Source organism: Herpailurus yagouaroundi, unplaced genomic scaffold (assembly GCF_014898765.1).
Source record: "Herpailurus yagouaroundi ecotype Mexico unplaced genomic scaffold, PumYag 164, whole genome shotgun sequence".
Taxonomy (NCBI): domain Eukaryota; kingdom Metazoa; phylum Chordata; class Mammalia; order Carnivora; family Felidae; genus Herpailurus; species Herpailurus yagouaroundi.
The window spans coordinates 21,260,663-21,280,801 of record NW_024412405.1 but is presented as its reverse complement, the minus strand read 5'-3'; the positions used below and the strand labels follow the sequence as shown (position 1 = coordinate 21,280,801).

General features: G+C 36.6%; 1 non-coding gene across 1 annotated transcript; it reads right to left on the bottom strand.

Moving 5' to 3' along the window:
• Positions 1-1,063: 1,063 nt before the first annotated feature.
• Positions 1,064-1,169, bottom strand: LOC121037991 (U6 spliceosomal RNA). The gene has a single exon (XR_005794096.1). It is a non-coding gene; the product is annotated as a U6 spliceosomal RNA (small nuclear RNA).
• Between the last annotated feature and the right edge of the window lie 18,970 nt (positions 1,170-20,139).

Below are 20,139 nucleotides of genomic sequence, written 5' to 3'. Positions count from 1 at the left end.
CTCAGTAAGTTAAGTGTCCGACTTTGGCTCATGTCTTGATCTCATGGTTTGTGAATTCAAGCACCACATCAGACTCTGTGCTGACAGTGTGGACCTGCCTGGGATTCTTTCTCTCCTTCTCTCTGCCCCTCCCCAATTGTGTTCTCTGTCTCTCTCTCTCTCTCTCTCTCAAAATAAATAAACTTAAAAAAAATCTTTACTTAAAATTACACATGCATATATTTTGCATAGATGCATACATATACTGTACATATAGATTATGCACATTATAGATGCACATATATAGTCACTATAGATTATGCATGGTATAAATCAGCAGAATACAGTGGACAATGAAGATAAACATATCTGGGTATTGAAGAATATTTATAATTCCACAGGTGTCAGTGATCTCCAGTAAGTTAGTTCTTATTTTCCCTAACCAAGAAAAAACGAAAACACAAAATACAAACAAAAAACAAACCCAAAACAATTGCATCTTTCATCCTAAGTAAATTCAGGCACATGGTGGAATTCTGTTCATTGTAACTTATGTTACATTCTTCAAATTCTGCCCTTTTCTATCTTCGTTTTATCACTTTGTTTGAAGGTATGTTTATATCTGAATCGACCTCCTATCAGTCTAGGCCTCACAAAATATGTTAGTGGACAAGTTTTCCTGTGTCCCTACCGAGACTTTCCATCTCCCCAGTTTGCAGGCAAATAATCAGATCCCACTAAACTTCTTTTTATTCAAATTTCAGTATAGTTAACATACAGTGTTATATTGTTTTCAGATATACAATACAGTGACTCAACAATTCTATGTATTACTCAGAGCTCATCATGATAAGTGTGCTCTTTAATCCTCATCACTTATTTCACCCTTCCCCCCATCCCCTCTGGTAGTCATCGGTTTGTTCTCAATAGTTAAAAGTCCATTTCTTGGTTTGTCTGTCTCTTTCTCTTTCCCCATGCCCCTGCCCTTTGCTCATTTGTTGTGCTTCCGAAATTCCACATCTGAGTGAAATCATATGGCATTTGTCCTTCTCTGACTGACTAACTCTGCTTAGCATTATGCTCTAAAAATATGGAATGCTTCACAAATTTGGGTGTCATCCTCACAAGGGATCCTGCTAATCTTGTGTATATCATTCCAATTTTAGTATATGTGCTACCAAAGTGAGCACTGTAATTGGTTTTTAAATAAGCATTATTTAAATTATGCATTATAATGTGCAGTCCAAGTAAACAACAATGAAAGATCATACACCTAGTCACACATCTTCATACATCTAGATTCATTCTTGTTCAAAAGGTGTCCTTCTGGCTAACACATATCTGGAATCACTCTTGTTGCAACGATCTCCCTATGGCTATTTTTTTTTTCTTTTTTTGCAGTCAATTTACATTGAAGTAACTCCTCAGCACTTCCTTATATTAGAAATACAAATCCTCTCATGCTTTGAAAGTGCTTTCCTCCTACGTGATGTAGCAGCTGTTTGGAGAGATTCTTAGAGCATGTTGCATCTTGGAGGGGAAAGGAATAATCCTGGGCACTGTTTTCTCAATTTTCCTGGCAATGAACAAGTGGTTTTGGCCTCCACTCTTTTTTGTACACTTCTATTTTCCTTGACATGATCTCCTCACCTGTCACAAGATCTCTGCCTCTGACATGCAGTATCTAGTGAACATGAGGTGCCAAGGAAACTCAGAATGTTTTCAATTTTGGCTGTCAGCAACCACATTAAGGAAAGAAAACAGTGACAGCACAGCAAACAGTCTGGCATTTTATTTGTCCTTTTTTTCTTATGTTCCCATATGAAGTCATTAAATCTTTGTCAGGGGAAATGTCATCACTACTCACACAAGAAGGTCATGTCAAAAGGGTGGGAAAATATTAAATAATTATTTCCGAGAACAGGTGCATCACTCTCAACCAGTGTTAAAATTTAACTGTGTGTTGCATATATTTAGGTATATCAATGGTTAATAATATTTTTTTCTCTGGAAAAAAGTCATTCATGAGAATGTTTTATTCCTTTATTTTCTGAATACTGGACATGTATCCTCTGAAGCTCCTCATTTAATACCGCAGACTCAGAGGCTATGGCATAGGGAAGACATCCACTCTTATAGTCCTATTTGGATTTTTATTCATTACAGGCTTCTCTATGAGAATGGAAAACACTGAGTTGAATAGATTGATAAAAGGAGAAGTGGGCTTTTCTTTTTTATGTTTGTTTGCTTATTTATTTATTTATTTTGAGTGAAGGAAATAGTGTCAAAGCAGGGGAGGGGCAGAGAAAGAGGGAGGGAGAGAGAACCCTAAGCAGTATCCATGCTATCAGCACAGAGCCCAACACGGGACTTGGCTTGATCTCACAAACCGTGAGATCATGACCTGATCTGAAATTAGGAGTCTGCATTCAAAATCTATAAAGAACTCACCAAACTCCACACCCAAAAAACAAATAATCAAGTGAAGAAATGGGCAGAAGACATGAAGAGACACTTCTCTAAAGAAGACATCCAGATGACCAACAGGCACATGAAAAGATGTTCAACATCACTCCTCATCAGGGAAATACAAATCAAAACCACATTGAGATATCACCTCACGCTAGTTGGAGAAGCTAAAATGAACAAATCAGGAGACTATAGATGCTGGAGAGAATGTGGAGAAACGGGAACCCTCTTGCACTGTTGGTGGGAATGCAAACCAGTGTGGCCGCTCTGGAAAACAGTGTGGAGGTTCCTCAAAAAATTAAAAATAGATCTACCCTATGACCCAGCAATAGCACTGCTAGGAATTTACCCAAGGGATACAGGAGTACTGATGCATAGGGGAACTTGTACCCCAATGTTTATAGCAGCACTTTCAACAATAGCCAAATTATGGAAAGAGTCTAAATGTCCATCAGTTGACGAATGGATAAAGAAGTTGTGGTTTATATATACAATGGAATACTACTTGGCAATGAGAAATAATGAAACCTGGCCTTTTGTAGCAACATGGATGGAACTGGAGAGTGTTATGCTAAGTGAAATAAGTCATACATAGACAGATACCATATGTTTTCACCCTTATGTGGATCCTGAGAAACTTACCAGAAGACCATGGAGGAGGGGAAGGGGGGAAAAAAAGTTAGAAAGGGAGGGGGCCAAACCATAAGAGACTCTTAAAAAACTGAGAATAAACTGAGGGTTGATGGGGGGTGGGATGGAGGGGAGGGTGTGTGGTGGGTATTGAGGAGGGCACCTGTTGGGATGAGCACTGGGTGTTTTATGGAAACCAATTTGACAATAAATTTCATATTAAAAAAATGAAATTTGGAGTCTGATGCTTCACCCATTGAACCACCCAGGCATCCCAAGAAGTGGGCTTTTCTACTCCTAGATTGAGTACCCCGAGTGGTGCTTCTCCCCAGTGACTCCACCACCATGCACTACACCCTTGTGTTGAATGAGACCTGTGAATGAGAAAAGCAATTTTAAAGAATATTGTTCATTAGTAAATGTAATCCACATCATGAAAATGAGCTGTCTTTGAGATTTAATTTTATAACCCTCTTCTCGTCAAGGTTTAAATAACACTGAAATTCTCAACCTAATTTTAAGAAGGTGATTTCTTGTAGCAATTGTGTATTCATAGAATTCGGAGGCATATATTAATATATATGTGTATATATTTTAATATTTAATTATAATAAAGTGCTTATCCATTCTTCTATTTTTTAAGGGAGCTATCAATATCTTGCCCAGAAAAATATTAACCTACTATACTGAAGTGATTGATCCCACTACATTGTCTACAAAATTAGATATACCTCCTTCTACATTCATCATCAGAAACTGTGATCCCAACAGTCTCCCCTTTCTCTTCTTTCAATACTCTTCTACATTTCTAACATTTCTACAAAGGTGGACAATTTGTTATTCCTTAAATGTGTCCTGTATTTTCAATCTCATTTGAAACTTTTCTTAGCCTCTTTCCTCTGGCAACAGTATGTCTCCTGTCTCCTTTATTTTACCTCAGTTCTGAAGCTTACTTAAAATATGTTTTCCAAATATCTTTGGGATAGATCACTTCTGGAATTATGCCTTAGGAGAGCTCTGTGGACCCTGGCCCTAGTGAAATAACTGTAACAGGTGAAAATTGGAAAAATACATAAATAAATAAATAAATAAATAAATAAATAAATAAACAGGCAAAGGAATCATTTAAAGTCTCTGATAATTGGCCAAAGGGCATACAACAAATGCAGAAGCATATATTGAAGAAAATCTACTTAATCTCGTATAACTGAGACTATGGCATTTGAGCCATGCCCCACCCCACTCCCACCAACAAGATGGAAACTACATTCTAAGTAGGTGACCAAGATCTTTTCCCACAGATTCCAGTCTAGGGCTGCAGTGTCTCCCAGGGGAGGCAGGATATAGTATTTTTCATCTCCCAACTTTGTGTTTCAGAGATTCCCTCCATGCAGCCTTCACTCATAGGATAAAACCTGTACAGGAGACATAGAAATCCAAGAAAACAGAGACCCCAGTCACCCTCCTTTCAGCTTACTTGTAGAATGGAGTTTCCACACCTAGAGAAGCAAGCTTTGAACAGAGACTACTGCTCCTGACCAACTCATTGTTCACAGGGCAAGGGCATCACTCTGACAGGAGAGGACCCTTGTCCCAGCACCCAACTCTGGAGTACGTACTCAGAGATTTTTTTCCCAGAGGAAAGACAGGTCACAACCACAGAGATATCTGAAGCTCTCCCCAAGTGCCCTGACTTTATAGGGCTCAGTGTTTGGGGGGGGGGGGTTATACTCTAAGGATGCTCTCAGAATCGTGGACAATTTGGTGGCAAGCAATTAAGAGGCTGGTAGCTCCATGTTAGCAAAGCAAAATGAGGCCCACTACTTTAGTAGGGATAACAGGGAGAAAAACAGAAAAAATGTTCCTCCTGGATTCAGAACAATTCTGAAAGACTGCCCTCAAAAACTACCAGTTCTGCAAATACTGGTAATGAATAACTCACGTTAACATGACTTTGGGAAATAACTAAATATCTAACTAAATATCTCACTAAATATCTTCATCAATTTAGTAATACTTTTCTCTATTTCCCTAAAATTATAATTGCACAATTGCTGTTTCCTTAAAAATCTTTAGACCTTTGGGGCGCCTGGGTGGCGCAGTCGGTTAAGCGTCTGACTTCAGCCAGGTCACGATCTCGCTGTCCGTGAGTTCGAGCCCCGCGTCGGGCTCTGGGCTGGTGGCTCGGAGCCTGGAGCCTGTTTCCGATTCTGTGTCTCCCTCTCTCTCTGCCCCTCCCCCGTTCATGCTCTGTCTCTCTCTGTCCCAAAAATAAATAAAAACGTTGAAAAAAAAATTAAAAAAAAATCTTTAGACTTTAACTTAGAAGACAGTATAATACAGATTTTATGTCTCCTAAAATAAACCAACAGAAGAAAATGCTTTCGCAGGCACATTAGACATGATAAAAAACAATAAAAATTATCTAGGATATATGGGGAGAACATTAGAAGAAAAGAAAAGCTATAAATCTAAAATAAAAAAATATTTGAAACACAGACATGAAATATGATAAAATAATGTAAGTTGAAATAACTTGTATAAATTATATTTACTGTATGTAATTAAATTATAATTGTTTTTATGTTATATAAATGAAATTGGTGACTTACTATTTCTACTTTAAGGGTTATACATTGAAATCATGACTCACAGATGTTTTAGTTTTCTGGTTTGTTTATATTTTTAACACTGAAGGAAATATTTTCCAAGAGAAGTGATGATAATCACATGGGTGTGCTATATTTAGCAAGGCATTATATAATGGTTTTCGTCTGACATAAAACATCTGGAGGCATAAATCAGCAAAGCTTTCTGTTTCTTACTTTAGATAATTATGTATAAATCTTCATTCATATAGCTTCTGCTTAATATGGGATAGAAAAAGTAAATCAAATTGTGTGGGGAATGAGATGTGCATCTGGAAAAGAGATAGTAAAATAAGAATATTTTAAGGACCCTTTGAAAATATTCAGAAATGCACTAACTATACCACTTTTTATATTGAACCACTCTTATCACTCATGAGACACATTAAATATGAAAAAATGGAAATATGTGGAATTATAACACAAGGTCCCCAGGCACAGGGTAACTCACTTTGCCAGGTTGGTATCATAAATAGCTGGCACACCAATTCTCCACAACCAAGCAGCCTGGACCTTCCCACAGACAAGGCTTATCCTGTTGAAAGGAGACACAAAGAGGAAAGGGGCCCGGTACAGAAATTCAAACCTCTACTAGCCCAACAAACACCTGAATGCACCATCGTAGTATTGGTTTTCTCTGCTGCACAGATTCAGAGACCTAATGTCTTAAAACAGCATCCATGCGTGATGTTACAGTTTTATTTGTCTGAAGACTAGACACTGCCTAGCTGTGTTTTCTGCTTAAGATGTTCCAGTCTCCTAGCAAGATGTCCATGGGGCTACATTCTCACTTGGAGCCTTACTCATGGAAAAATCCACTTCTAGTCTCTCTCAGGTTGTTGGCACAATTCATTTCCTTGTGACTCAACTCCTAAAGAATGGGCCTCTCCATAGGCAGTTTAAAAGAGCATGCTGTTTGCTTCTTCAGAGCCTCTTTAAAAAGGCTTTCACCTAATTAAGTCAGGTCCACCCCAGACTGCCTTTTGATTAATTCAAAATCAACTGAGAACCTTAATTGCATCTAAAAATCCTGTCATGTTTTTCACAGAACATAGAACCTTATCACTGGCGTAACATTTTATTATAATCACAGGCTGCACCCAAACTGAAGTGGAGGGGATTATACAGGGTGTGAACACAGACATGCCAGGAATCTGGGTTTATCTTAAGAGTCTGCCTACTTCTGTGCTTTTCTGTAGTGTGGTGGGCAGATTACAGGCATCCATGCCTTCTCTTTCTTGCTGACTTTTGGTTCATGTAAGTGTCTCCTTCCTGCAATAAAACCTATTTATTAACTTATTCATTATAGAATTCAAACAGAATCCTGGTGTATCCATGCTAAATTGAAAGTCATATGGGCTCCATATTGTATGGCAAGTCGACAGCTTGTCTAACTGGATGGTTTACAGTATCTTCCTATTTAGTTTAAAGATGTGTATATTTGCACACACGTGTGTGTGCGTGCATGTGTGTGCATGTGTGTGTGTACTGAGAAAAATAACGTTTACAATATTTTTCTCAACTCAACTCTATCTTCCCGTAGATTGAAAAAGTATTACGGTATAGCAATATACATTGTAATCACTTGAATCTGATTGCTTGCAAGGCCACTCCGCTACTTACTAGTGGCCAATATAGGATAATTTTCTGATCTTCTCTCTGTTTTTATTTTCAATGAAAAATGAAGAAACATAGTGCATTGCTCATATGGTGGTAGTGATGCAAAATAAGTTAGTGTAAAAGTGAATGCTGATATATTTCCATGTTTCCTGAAGTAGTATTCAAAAAGTCAGGAAAGAATACCTCTAGGAAGACTATCTCCCTGGCTAACGAGATCATTTCAAACAAGCACTTGGAAATTAAGTGAACAGGTAATAAATATGGCTTCCTGGAATAGAACTGAAAGAACAATCAATCTGGATTGATTTCTACGCTGGTAACAAATCAACGTGAACCTAAGATACACTAGAGGCAGATGTTTTTAAGATTTGGCTCACAGATATTTTTAAAAAGTTATAAATATTATACATTTTCAATAAATTCATCAAAGAAACAGTTACTTTAACTTAGACAGTTTCTAAGTGTTTAAAATTGGTTATAAGGGACATGAAAGATGTCAACCTTATTCTAATAAGAATTGGAGTCATAAGTACATATTCAGTGGAGGTGCAACCTAAGATCTGGAATTTTATTTTATTTTTAATTTTTTAACATTTATTTATTATCGAGAGAGACAGAGAGAGAGAGAGAACATGAGCATGGGAGGGACAAAGAGAGGGGGAAACACAGAATCTGAAGCAGGTTCCAGGCTCTGAGCTGTCAGCACAGAGCCTGATACAGGGCTCGAATTCAGACCTGAGCCAAAATCAGACACTTAAATGACTGAGCCACCCAGGCGCCCCTAGGATCTGGAATTTTAAATATATAATTAACAGCCGCTAGGAGTAACGTTGTACTAGTAATAGGAAATATTGGGCAGTTACTCTATGATCTATATCGTGTTTTTGACATATATCTGTATCTAATCATACTCCATAATATTTAAGTAATAGAATGACGTTATGTCACTTTTGCAAATGAACAGATTCAACCTGTCATGTTTCAAAATATTCAGAAGTAATAAAGGCATTCTAGTTGCCACCAGAACCATGTCCTATGACTAGAAAATAATTTAGATTACCCTCTACCACACTGCCTATCATATTCTACCTAGTGAAAGAGTCACACTGATTCCTGAATTCAAATAAGATATTAATGTTCATAATGGTTTAACACACTACTCTCCACAGAAATGTTTGATATTTAGTAGAAATTATATCACCAAAGAGCAAACACTAATAATAGTGCATACTCTAGTACATTATGTGCTTTCCTTTTTTAGAAATATGAAACATAAAGATCCAAAACATTTTAGCACAATTAAAATGGTCACAAATGCAGTTCTGTGCTTTATTTCCATGCAGCAGAATATGTGTTTATCCAGACTTTGATCTTGATTCAAGTTGATTCTTTACTCCTCATGACTAAATTTTACCTAATTTATAATTATTTTATTAAATAAAGGATGCTTCTTTTTTTTCTGGTGATAATAGTCTGTTTAGGAAAAACAAACTGCAGCTGTACAGCATCTTTAATCACAGAGCCTCATGTATTCATGTTTAGAGCAGTTTTATGATATGGAAGACAGTTCCATGTGAGATTAGCAGCAATATATCTTCATTAAAGATTGTTTTTTTTTTTTTACTTTTTTAATAGTTTTTTCATTTTTGAGAGAGACATAGCATGAGCAGAGGAAGAGCAGAGAGAGAGGGAGACACAGAACCCAAAGCAGGCTCCAGGCTCTGAGCTGTCAGCACAGAACCCGACGTGGGGCTCGAACCCACGGACAGTGAAAGCTATGACCTGTGTGGAAGTCAGACACTTAACCGACTGAGCCACCCAGGCACCCCATATCTTCATTAAAGATTGTTAAGGAACATACAATGATTTCAAATTTATAAGCCTATCATTAGACTAGAAAAAAAAGCAGTAAATCATATTAACTTGCTTTGTTACGGGTATATGAAACTTTTGTAATTAGAAGAGGAAAATAATGCTTGGCTTCTTTTAAACAGTTAATAGAGTTAAATACAAAAGTGATTTTTCTATCTCTTGTGTTTTAATTAGGGTTTGAGCTATTACTAGAGAATTTTAATAATGTTTTTAAAACTTTGGGTTTTCCATTAGGAGTGACTTTAATTAACTACTTTTCATAAAAATTACTCAATGTGTCTTTCAAAATGTTATCACAGTCGGGGCGCCTGGGTGGCGCAGTCGGTTAAGCGTCCGACTTCAGCCAGGTCACAATCTCGCGGTCCGTGAGTTCGAGCCCCGCGTCAGGCTCTGGGCTGATGGCTCAGAGCCTGGAGCCTGTTTCCGATTCTGTGTCTCCCTCTCTCTCTGCCCCTCCCCCGTTCATGCTCTGTCTCTCTCTGTCCCAAAAATAAATAAACGTTGAAAAAAAAATTAAAAAAAAAAATGTTATCACAGTTTCTTTCAAATCTTTTGAATTTTATGTGACAGGCCAGCCACATCTGCTAATCAGATAGCAGATATATATCAACCCAGAAGTGTTCATATATTTCAGAGTCATTTTTAAGCCATATTTTTTTTTCATGCACATATTCACGGTCTCAGTCCTTAGTTCTCTGAAGGTTTAAACTGTCTTAAACCTGCAATAATGTAATATAATACTGTACTGGTACTACTACTAATGTGAATTTTATCAAAATTTATTGAATTTATTAAAAAATTATTAAAATTATTAAAATTAGTGTTGTTATTACTAACTACAAATAATAATGGCAATCATAGCAATAGTAACAGATTTTTCCACTCTTTCTCTGGCTATGATATATGCCCATATACATTTCACAGAAAATAATGTATTTCATATTTATAATATGGTGTGTATTAGTCATAATCACATTAATCATTTTTATGTATGAGGAATTATAATTACATCCATACAGACAATAAGTAGTTGAATTTATTTATGCAGTCTTTCATAGATTTTAGATTTTTTAGTGCAGAGTTAGGAAGGTGTTTCTTAGTCCTGGAATATTATGATAGAAATCACCTGTTTTGTGATTGTATGTTCTTAATTTTTAGTATTTGCATAATTACTTTTTCAGAATTGAGATTTCTGATCTATTTGAGATTTAGTTTTGTATACAGTGTGACATGTGCATCAAATTTTATCTTTTTTCCCAAATAATTATCCGATTAGCTCTACATCATATATTTTTAATTCATCATTTTGCCACAAATTTGAGATGCCACTTTTCACCCATGTTAAATTTCTGTATGAAAGAGTCCATATCTAAATTTTTTACTATGTTCCAATGTCTGCTCATATCCCAGCAAATCATTTTTTTAAAATATAGAAGTTTTATAATAAAATTTATTAGGTGGTAAACCTGTGTATGAATTGAGGTTCAATCAGGGAGGCAGACTTCATCTGCTCTGTTATAGAAATTTCTATGTTACTGTGGGAGATGAATGAAAAGAAACTCTGTCTTTGCCTTTTGATTTGAAGCAGTCAAGAAGAGAACGTAGATGTAAAGGAGAGTAAGATCCATTGCAACACACAGTCGATAAGTGGAAACTGTTCGTCTTTCACCACCTCCCAATTTGGCAATGTTGGTTTCCTGCAGGAAACTTGGCAAACTTCATCAGGAACCTAAATATGTATCTAACTCCACAGTTGGGGAAGGTGCAACAGCTTCTGGTGAACGGCTGTCCCATGCCAATGAGATGAGCCAGCAAATAAGTACCAACATGTGTGAGCTGAAATAGCACCTGCACTTCTTCACCAGCCTTCTGCTAGGAAAGGATGTGGAGGCTCCTTTGGGTTCACCTTCTAGATCACACACAACATATCTCATGGCCTACCCTAACCAGAATATATGAGGGAGAAAATTTTAGGAAGCACGATTTAGCAGAGTCATGTGTTTGTATCATAAAGCCATGGTGGTACAACTCATAAACCCAGCACCCAAACAGGATTTGTAAAACCATATATAGCTTCCAAATAAGGCATTAATGGAGTCACATTCCACCGACCCTGATACAACTGTCTTAAGTGCTACTGAAAACAAGCTTGCTGTTTCCCCTACAAAATATACTAAAACTATTTTCTACCTTTAGTTGATGTTCATTATTTTTCTACCTGGGTCTCACTATCCTGCTTACAATGTGAATACTGAGATGTAAAGTTAACTACTATTAACATACTTTATCGTTATTGATAAGGTAAGGTTAAGGGGGAAATTCTTATATATACACATACTGTGGGGAGTTTAGCTAAGCTACATCATGGTATTGCTGCCTCAGTATCCATTTTGTTTGGCCAAGCAACTCGTGGAGGCCTCAGACTAACTCTAGTCCATCACACAAGCACATATTCTAGGTGGCAGCCTGCAGACTCACAAGCAAATATAAGTCCTGAAATGACTTTCCCAACAGCTGTTGTGATAAACAGTCTCTTCCACCTCCCATGGCCCCTTAGATAAGAGCCCTTGGAGATTGCCAAAACCCCACTATTTTTTGTTTGTTTGTTTGTTTGTTTCAACTGACCAATCTGGTCTTAGCCTGAGAATCCCAAAGCACTCTAACCATAAACCTTAATAAAGGCATTTGACTCAAGCTCTCTTGCTCTGCCTGCACCCTGCCTTGACCTCCCCTTATGGCCCGTCAAGGTGTCCCGTGTACTTCCTCTAGGACCTATGTGGAACAAATCTCTCCATTTCAATTTCTCTTGTGGTCTTTTATTAAACCTTGGTTCACCATCCAACACCTGGAGGCTTTACTTGAATGTTAATTTAACAAAACATTGGCACACACATACACAAACATATCTATTCATATGAAAATAAGAAAGAACTGCTGGTAACTATTGTAGTTTTTGTTTCTACCCCTCTTCACTTAGTTATAGCTGATATTTATAATTACCTTCTCTCCCTATTCATTCTATATGTCTTTGCTCTTAGAAAGCACCTCAGCAGGTTGTGGTTTTTTGCCAGCTGGAATTACCCAAATTTAATCCTTGCAGCTTTATTTTTTTTTTTTTAATTTTTTTTTTTCAACGTTTATTTATTTTTGGGACAGAGAGACAGGCACGAACGGGGGAGGGTCAGAGAGAGAGGGAGACACAGAATTGGAAACAGGCTCCAGGCTCTGAGCCATCAGCCCAGAGCCTGACGCAGGGCTCGAACTCACGGACCGCGAGATCATGACCTGGCTGAAGTCGGACGCTTAACCGACTGCGCCACCCAGGCGCCCCAATCCTTGCAGCTTTAAACCACACTTGGGTCATTTTAGTTTTCTACTGACTTCAATCATAAGACATGGAAGTACTAAATAACATGCCTAGAAGATTTCCTATATTTCGGACATATTCCTCACTTCTCCTTCTCCATTGTAGCATCCCCAAGTCTGCCTCAGTTATCAAAATCAATCACCCATACAATACCCCCCTTCTATGTCAGTTAATTCATTGACATGGGAATGTTTGTGTGGCAGTCTCAACTTCTCCAATGAATGAAACCGTTGTTTCTGTGCTGTAGCAGAAGTATCCCTGATTTGGAATTAAGCACTCTACATTACCAGAGCCCAACATTGTAGGCAGGGGAAACAAATACATTGCCAGTTGATTACTATATGATTTATCTCCATAAATATATTTATGCCACTGCATTCCCCATTATTACTAGAAACAGGGTCAAATAACACCTTTAAATCTAATCAGATTAGAAAAACAACTCCAGATAACTAAGAATCAATTCACAGAATATATCCATTAAGGTTCTGTTTTCTGGAAAAATTTTTAGTAGACTATTGTCTGTCAGTTCATGTTCAATCAGAAAATCAGAACCATTAGAAGGGAGATAAAGGCTGTTTTTAAGGCTCTTGCCAGGCATCTGACACTGGAGCTTGAAATCCATAGTGTATGTAGTCAGGAATACAAAGTTTTTATATTTTCTTTAAAAAAAACCCATAATTTGGGGGTCATGCCTGGGTGGTTCAGTAGGTTAAGCCTACGGCTTCAGCTCAGTTCATAATCTCATGGTTCAGGAGTTTGAGACACTTGTCAGGCTCGAGCCTGCTTCCGAGTCTGTGTCTCTCTCTCTAACCCTCTCCGGGTTTCACTCTCTCCCCAAAATAAATAAACATTAAAAAATCCATAATTTGGAAATAGATCATTGCTTCTCCCTTTATATTTGCAAATATTATACATGCAATTATTTTATACTCATTTTGTAAATTATTACTTTATTGTCATTTCATCTGCAATAAAGCTCGTCTCAAGATGAATTTATTTAATTTTTTAATTTACATTTTATTTAATTTTTATTTTTTCTTTCTTTCTATATATTTTTTTCATTTGATAAGCTTACCTTGCCTTGAGTTCTTCTTTGGCCACCTCTGTCTCTTTCCACACGTCATGTTTAGTGGTTTTCGACATTGTCTCCATGCTGATCATAGGCTCTGAAATCCTGAAGAAATTACTTTATTTGTAACTCAAGATTCCGGCCCTGTGGTAACATGGAAGACAGCACAGATTCAAACATCAACCCAACAGATCGACCCATGTGGTTTTCTTACCTCCCTCCAGGATTGTTTTTTGTTATTGTTGTTGTGGTTTTGCATTTTATTTTGTTTTTTAGGAGGTGGAAGAGTTTCCTCTTTATGTGAACATCCTCAGATAGGCAGTACATGTTACGGTTTTTCAAGTGAAATCTTATGTGACATTTCACTTCATAGGCAGGGGAGCTCAACCATCTCCATTTCTGAAAGGAAGTCAACCTTCCAGCTTGCCCTCCCATCATGCACTTTTATCTGGCTTTAGGTTAAGTCAGTGGTACCATGTTTCTGTAAGTGTTAGGTAAAATACCTTATCAAACATATCAAAGATTTTGTCAAATTTCATTGGAACTTAGCAAGTCATAGATGAATTTTCAAGAGAGTTACATGTGTTGAAACCACCTTGAAATTGTGTATGTGGAATATTCAGAGTTTAAAAGGTAGAATGTAGAATTTTAGTTCAGGATGTTTGCTTATTAGGGAAGTAGAAAGCTAGGATGTTGGTGTCAGGAGGAAGAAAGGATAGAAAATACAGTTTAGAAGACAGGATGGACATAGTGATACCTTAAGCAGAGAAAAATGATGTAGTAAATATAATAATGTGGCATTTCTTGAGCACTAATCATGTGTCAGAATTTTAAGATAAATTATTAAGGTGAATTATTAATCCAATCTTCATCTTATTAATTAGCTGATAGTACTATTTTCATTGCTATTATTTGGAAATTATAAACTTGGTAAATTTGAGAAAATAAGACATTAAGTCATTTATCTAGGATCACACAGCTAATAATTTAATACAAATAGAGTGAGTCCTGAGTACCCAAAATCTTAGTAAATTTATCCTGTGAAGGAGAGTGATGAATGAAATATCATTTGCTTGATAGAGACACTCATTTTTCTCAGTCATATACGTATCACATACATAATGAGCAGGCTGATCAAATATTGAGATCAACTCAAGTAGCAAGAGTGTGCAACCAAAGTTGAAGCAAAGTTAGTACAGAAGCCTAGCATCCAAAAGCGAAAGGCATCAGTTTCATTCTTTTCCTACTTTGATCCTCTATTATAACCTCCATAAAAAAATATTTAAAGAAGGAGCCAAGTGCAAAGCAAAAATAACAAGTAAACTGATATAATTGAAAATGGTCATGGATAAAATGGCAGACCAAATCTCTCTTGCTTTGTTGGAGGAGGTAAAAGAGAAGACATGACCACAAGTTGCCCCAAGAACTGGACTCTGCAGTCGGAGGCACCTCACCTTCTCTCCTATGCTTGAAATGTACACAGTCCTCACCTTCCCCACATTGGGAGCTGTTTCAAAGATGCAGACTTGAGAGAGCAATGTATTGTTGAGACCATCTGGGTAATATACTGTGACTGAACCAAGTTAGGACCTCTATATAATTGTTTATATCATGGCAGGTGGGTGCAGACATCTACTCATCTTGTGGCTGTCCAAGACAAGTAAGTTCTTTGCTTATTCAACCTGCCACCTACCAATCTGGAACAGCTGCTTCTTTTCTCAGTCTCCCCTTGCCTTCTGTGTAGAGGGGACAGCTTGTGAACCAACATGCTTTCATTATATTCCCTTGAGGACATACATCAAAATCCCAAAGTTTTTATGAAAGAGTTATACTACTGCTAATTTCCTTACTAATAAAAGAATGTGAAGGACTACCTCCAGATTGCTTTCTGTCTTACTCAATCCACTGCTATCAAAGACACACTTGAAATAGTGGAGCTGGCTTGAGTGTGGGGAAAGACTGGGTAATAGTACAAAACCACAGAAAGATGAAAGGAGATTGATGCAAGCAAGGAGCTTGAAGAATAGTACGGAGGACTCAGTGAAGCACAGCAGGAAACAATATAACAGAACTTCCTACTGATGAGAAGTGAGACCTTCCAACATTCCATGCAGTCGTGCTGGTGTGTGAGACGGAGCAACTCAATATGAGCAAAAATCTCATGCTGTGAGTGAGGAAAAGGAGTGTGGCTGAAAAGGTAATTTGCGCCATAATCACAGTGGTTATTAAGCTGTCTCTCATACACTCTATCTTTATATATATATATATTCATTCAACATATATATGTATATATTCATTCAAAATATATACATATATATATCCATTCAAAAATATATAATGCATACAGTGGATATAGAATGTATATAAAAGGTGTATATGTATATATATTCAAAATGTATATAAAGAGTGAGAATAGAATTTCATAATACACTGAAGATTTCACATACAGTTAAGAACTGATACTTGTTAAGAACAGCAAATAATGAAAATAGGAAAAGAGGTAATGGCTTACGTTTTTAAAAAATGTATTATTTTTTTCCTATATTCTCATATGCCTTCCTCATTACAACTTCTGCCATTTTTTTTTTCTTTAGCAAAAATACTGTTTAAATGCATAGATCCATTTATGGTAGTTCGTTTCATCACTTGAAATGTGTACTCTTGACACGTATAAATATATCAAGAATGAAGTCAGATCCGACTTCACTTTTCCCTAATTCATTTTCTTTATGACTGCATTTCCCCCACTTGTTCTTATCTTTCTCCACCTGCCCCCTCATTCTCATCTTCTCACCTATAAAAAGATTTTTATTTATTTATTTAAATTTTGATGATGTATTTATGTGACAGAATATTCCCTGAACTCTAAGTAGTACAAAAGATGACTTTCTAAAAAGTAATAGATGATAACAAATGTTAATCCCATGCCACACTAGAGCAATGATAGAGTCACCCTCTGCTTCTTCTCTTCTCCCACACTTGGAGTTTTGTCTCCTTCTCTTCACACAGTGTGGCTATGGATAACCAAATCCTCACTCTCATCTCTCTCGCCCGGTGAAAATACTTCCTATTGCTCGGCATGGACATGATCTCACTCTAAAGCCACATAAATGTCTCTTGTGCATATTTTGTATTCCTGGTATTTTCTTGTTTATCTTTTCTGAAGATGACCATTGGCTGACTGTATCGCAGAGTCAGGGTTCAATGGGTTGCTCCTCTGAGTCAAGCAGCCTTTCCCACAGAAGGGGACCTTTTGTTTGGGTACAAACTATATGAAATGCTGCTCTTCTTCCATGTAATGGGCCTCAGATAAGAGGCTGAGGATTTACCTGGCATTCCTTCCACATCTGTCACCTCTTCCCATTTCCCTTTCTTGCATCAGTAAGAGTTGAAGCCCCTTATAGAAACGTGGACCCCCTGGGGCCTTGGTGCTCAGACCCATTGTCCCAAGCTTATTTCTTGGTGTTTTGGTTCTCCTTCTCTTCTTTTATCTGGACACTGATCACGTTTCTTCTTGTCACTCCATTTTTAATTTAGTTTAATTTTACTTCATTTAAATTATTATATTTAAATTATTTGTAGAATATTTACTTAATTTATTCAAATTACTGCATACAATACAGTATAAGTTATTACAGTATGCAAATTACTATAGACTATATGGCTTGAATTTTTACTGAATTGAAAACAATGAGCATAAAGCCATTTTGGTTCATCATCTTTAGTCAAACAGGATCTGTGCATAAATACAGAGTTTTATTGTTAGGTTCCTATTCTGTTTTTGATATTTTTGATATTATAAAATGTATTAAGTAATCATATATTATAAACAACACTATAAGATAACCAGAAGAGAATGTCATTTTTTTAACGAAGTTGTTTTTTTTTTTTTTTTTTTAAGTTTATTCACTTAGAGAAAGGGAAAACAACTCAAGTGCGCAGAGTGGGGGGCAGGGCAGAGAGAGAATCCCAAGCAGGCTCGGCACTGATAGGTGGAGCTCAACTTGGGGCTGGATCCCACAATCCTGAGATCATGACCTGAGCTGTAACCAAGAGTTGGACACTTAACTGACTGAGTGAACAGGAGTCCTGAAAATGTCATTTTTTTTTTCTGGATGTTTTTTCATGACACTTTAAAAAATATATATTTTCTTCTACTTTTTTTTACATTTATTTATTTATTTTTGAGAGAGACAGAACACAAGTGGAGGATGGGCAGAGAGACAAGGAGACACAGAATCTGAAGCAGGCTCCAGGCTTCAAGTTGTCAGCACAGAGCCCGACGTGGGGCTAGAACTCAAAAACCATGAAATCATGACCCGAGCTGAAATTGGATGCTCAATCCACTGAGCCACCCAGGCACCCTGGGACTTTAAAATATAAACAAAAAGGATACAAATGATGAAAAATGGCATAATTTGTAATATATAATTCAAAATATCTGTAGACCAAAGCACTCAATGAGCCAAAATTAAAGCAAATTGAAAATATAAAAATAATTGCAATATGCATTCAGTTGAAATTAATATTCTAAGGTTCTAATATTGCCCTTTTGTTGGTATAAATTGCTGCCATTTTTTGGAGGACGTTTTTATAATTTAATTTTTTTGACAAAACAATTCCACCTGAATACATTTAATTAAACAAATAATTTACAATCCTGCAATTTCACTGCTATAAATGTATGCTGGGGAAATACCTAAAATGCAATTTATTTATAATTCTTATATATTGTTTAAAATTGCAACAAATTAGAAGCAAAGAAACTGAATGTACAATGAAATGGTGTAGGTAAATAAGTTTATTTCATACAACATAACATGGCAATATGTGTGAATTAGTACTATTTAGGAGAATATTTAATTAAGAGGGATCATAGGTGTTGAACTGTAGCAAAAATACTGTTTTTGTTCAGTTGGAGCTTTCTGAGCAAATTTTATTAAAATTTGGGACCTGGGTTGAAAGTTGAGCCTGGAAGTTAAATTTTGACTGTAGCTAGTGTGAGCTGCAGAGAGATTTACCTCCCTTGAAGGTATGTGATTATATTTCAAGGAGGAATAAGACCTGGAACTGTTGAAAACATTCCTGAGTTGTAAAACCGAGAAGGGTTTCACTTCCTGTAAGAGGAATTCATTTACATTTTAAAGAGAAAAGGGTCTGGACCTTTCTCCTTGGTATTTCCAAGGAGAAATTGCTCTTGGGAGTGAAAGATCTACCCAGGAGAGGAGAAGAAACAGCTATCTGTTTTCCACATAACCACCCGGCTTCATTTTCTGTGGGCTCCTCACCTGCAGTAGACTCAGTTATGTGTACGATGACATCTGGGTCTCATCACGTTAGACCAGGGGCTAGAATTGGGGCAACGGGGTGCCGCTGTGGTGATCACTTTACGTAAGTCATAATAATCTGCTCTGCTCCAGAAACCTCATGTTAACATTTCGGATAATATTAGTAAGTCTAGACATTTAGGATAATATTAGTAAGTCTAGACGTTAAAACCCAGAATACACTAGTCAATGGAAACCTCCATCTTATAGACAGTGTGATCCTAGTTTTGAGCTTTGGCTTATTACTTGTACTTGTCTATCCACAATTAATTTAGTTAGCATATATGGGTCAAAAGCTAAAATATTTAAGAATATAGTAATATGCAGTGGAAGTATAATGAAAACATACTCCAGCAACGATTTTTTAATATTTAAGTAAACTTGGTTACCAAGATGTAATTTATATATAAAAATGCATCAATTTAACTCTAAAATATTATATAAATGTAGTTATACAAAACAAAGTCTTTCATGGCTGGCTTTTATCGCTTGTCAGAATGCTTTTAACAGTCATCCATTTTTTTGGTTTTGTTTGTTTTTTGTGTATCTGACATTGCTGAGAGGTATTGCACTGCACGAATATACCATAATTTAGTTATCCATTCATTTGTTAATTGACATTTGGCTTGTTTCCAGTTTTGGTTCTGGAAGAAATAACTATGAGCATCCTTTGCAGAAGTCTCTATGTGAACATACACCTGCTTTTTCTTCAGTAAATACATAGGAGTGGAATTGCTGGGTCATCTGTCAAATTTATTTCTCACGTTATTAGAAACTGACAAATTATTTTCCAAAGGTCATAAGGATGTTTTACTATGCTTTCTCTAAGAAGTTATATAGTTTTCATATATGTATAGATATATGATCCATCCACATATGATCCTTTTCTAGGTCGCTTTCTTGTAGAGTTTGAAGTAAGGTTAGAGATTCACATTTTTCCTAATTGTTTCAGCATTATTTCTTGAAGACATTATTCCTGCTGCAGTGAGTTACCTTTTCATCTATGCCAAGTATCAATTGACCATAAAAGTGTAGGTCCATTTGGGACCCTCCACTCTGTTCTATCATTCTATGTGTTTGATAACTGTGGGTTTATGCTAAGTCTTGAAACCAGGTAGTATAATCCTCTAATGTTTTTCTTTTTCAGACTTGTTT